Consider the following 3,308-nt stretch of genomic DNA (forward strand, 5'->3'; position numbering starts at 1 on the left):
AAAAATAGAATAGCTGGATTAATTTAAAAATTCCGAATAAATAAATTTTCCCTAAAGAATATGAATTTTCGAACACCAAGATTAATTTTCTACAAAAAAAAACGATTTTTTAACAAAATACATGAATTTCCAACAAAAAGTTAAATTTTCAACTAAATAAGGCAAATTTTTAAGCAAGTAGTTGAATTTCAATCAAAAAGATTAATTTTTAATGAAAAAAGACGATTTTCAACTTTAAACAAATAAATTTTTAACAAAATATTTGAATTTCGAACTAGAAAAATATCAGTTTTCAACAAAAAATGAAATAATTACATTATTTTTCAAACAGAAAGATTAATTTTTGACAAAGAAGTTTCAGTTTCAACCAAAAAAAAAATAATTTTCAGCTAAAATGATGAATATTTAATTCGAAAACTCAAATATTCTAACTAAAATATTAATTTAATACAAAAAAAAGAAGATTTTTCAACAAAATACATTAGTTTCCCAATAAATAGTTGAATTTCCAACTAAAAAATACCATTTTTCAATCAAATATATAAAATTTCAACAAAATAGTTTATTTTTCTACTGAAAAAAAATGTTTTCATCCAAACAGTTGAGTTTCGAACTGAAAAATATCAGTTTTCAACAAAAATAGAATAGCTAGATTAATTTAAAACTTCCAAATAAATAAATTTTCCCTAAAAAATATGAATTTTCGAAAATCAAGATTAATTTTCTACCAAAAAAATCGATTTTTTAACAAAATGCATGAATTTTCAACAAAATAATTTAATTTTAAACTAAATAAGGCAAATTTTCAACTAAAAAAGACAAATTTTTAACGAAATTATTGAATTTCAACCAAAAATATAAATTCTTAACCAATCAGTTGCATTTTCAATCAAAATAAAGATTAATTTTTTATCAAAAAGGCGACTTTCAACTTTTAAAAAATACATTTTCAACGAAATAGTTGAATTTCAAAATGAAAATTATCAGTTTTCAACCCAAAATCTAATAGATTAATTTTACAACAAAAAGATGAATTTTTACAAGAGTTTTACTTGCAACAAAAAAATAATAATATAAGAATATTTATCTAAAACAATGAATATTTAATTCGCATACTTAAATATTCAAATTATAAATTATTAATTGAAATGATTGAATTTTAAACAAAAAAGATTAATTTTGAAACTAGAAGATTACTTTCTGCCAAAAAAAGGAATTTTCAATAAAATACATAAATTTTTAACTAAAAAAGAAAAACAGAACATTTGCAACCGAAAATTGAATAGTTAAATTTTCAGTTAAAAAATTAATGTTCAACTAAAAAAAATAATTAAAGAATCTTTAACTGGAATGTTTTAATTTTAAACACAAAGGATTAATTTTCAATAAAATATATACATTTTTAACTAAAAAATACATTTTCAAACAAAAAGATGAATTTTTAAATAAAGCTATAAAATATTTAATTGGAAAAGTTACATTTTCAATTTCTATTTAAAAAAAATTTATATTCAACCATAGAGATGAATTTTTAACTAAAATTTTGGATAATTCATTTGAAATAGTTACATATTCAGCTTATAAAAAATATCAACCAACAACAACAAAAATAAGAAGCAAGAGGAATTTTTAATTCAAATGATGAATTTTCAACCAAAAATTAATTTTTAATAAAATTAATATTACAACCAAAAAATGTTTTAATTTTTATTCAAAAACAGTTAAAATTAAGAATAAGCGACTTTTTAACACGAGTTGCACTTTCAATTTAAAAATATTTTTTTTCGTTGAAGAGAGAGAAAAAATTACAAACTGTTGAATTTCCAAGCAAAAAGATGATTTCTTGAACAAGACAATTATTTTATACCATTAAAGAATGAATTTTGAACAAAATTGATGAATTTTGAATCAGAAACTTGAATTTTCAACTGAAAAACTATCAATTTACTAAAAACCAGTAGAATAGTTAAATTTTCAGTTAAAAAAATTAATTTCAAACTAAAAAACGACAGATTTTTCAGCAAAATTGTTAATTATTCAAATTTAGATTGCAATTTTTTTTTAAATTAAGCACGGTTTCAAAAAAATGGCTTGACTTTTTTTAATAATCCCTGATATTTCCTATAGGATAGAAGAAAACTCTGATCATGTTCGATTTTAACAGTTTTTAAATAATTAGTTGAATTTTTATGTTTTTCAATTATTTAGTTTACAATGCTTAATTCAACATTTTTTTTTACTTTTAAAAATTTTCATTAAAAATTTTTATTTTTAAACTTACATTTTTAATTGAAAGAATTTTTTAATGCTTTGTTAAAGACTTGAACAAATAAAAAATAAAACCCTTTGATGTTGAAAATTTTGGATAAAAACCATTTTTATTTAATAAGTAAATACATTTTTTAAATTTATCTGTATCAAATTTATCAGTCTAAAATATTCAATTTTTAACCCATTCAAGTTTAAATTTTTAATTAAAAACAAAAATTTTAATGTCAAAAAATTATTATTTGACATAGAAAACATGGAATCGTTAAAATTTCGAAGAGCCTTTAAACGTTACCATTTTAATTGTTGTATTTGAAAAATGCCTAATTTTGAAGTGAAATTTCAAATTTTGATGTATAATTTACAAATGAACATTTGTAGAAAAAGTTTGAGTAATTTGAAGAGATATTTAGGAGTTTTAAAAAAATGAAAAATTATCATGCAAATTTTAGAAAGTGTTCGTAAAATCTTCTAGAATCTTTTTTGAAAATTTTGTTTAAATCTTTGCATATCTCTTAAAATTACTCAAATTTCGCTTACAAATAAGAAATGTTCAATTGTTATTTATACATCCAAATTGTAAATTTTCTAAAATTTTCAAAAAAGATTCTAGAAGATTTTAAGAAAACTTCCTGAAATTTGCTTCCTGATTTTGAAGCTTTCCAAGGATGTTTAAACTAATTCAAAATAAAATAATTTAATTTTTAATCTGAGAAGTGTTCAGTTAAATTTTTTTAAATTTTTTAATATTTGATATTTCAAGCTTAAAATTATCTTTAAAAAAATGAAAAATTATCATGCAAATTTCAGGAAGTTTTCTTAAAATCTTCTAGAATCTTTTTTGAAAATTTTGTTTAAATCTTTGCATATCTCTTAAAATTACCCAAATTTCGCTTACAAATAATAAATGTTTAATTGTTAATTATACATCCAAATTGTAAATATTCTAAAATTTGCAGGATTTTCTGAAAATTGTAGAAAAAATGTAATTAATTTTGACAGATATTTAGAAGTTCTGAAAAAATTTCCAAAATAATTTT

The 3,308-nt window shown here is 19.5% G+C and overlaps 1 protein-coding gene across 1 annotated transcript in view; it reads left to right on the plus strand.

Moving 5' to 3' along the window:
• Positions 1 to 3,308, plus strand: part of LOC117176060 (aminoacylase-1-like) — a 38,370-nt gene that overhangs the window by 29,156 nt on the left and 5,906 nt on the right. The window lies entirely within an intron of this gene.

The sequence above is a fragment of the Belonocnema kinseyi genome, chromosome 7 (genome assembly GCF_010883055.1).
Source record: "Belonocnema kinseyi isolate 2016_QV_RU_SX_M_011 chromosome 7, B_treatae_v1, whole genome shotgun sequence".
Taxonomy (NCBI): Eukaryota; Metazoa; Arthropoda; class Insecta; order Hymenoptera; family Cynipidae; genus Belonocnema; species Belonocnema kinseyi.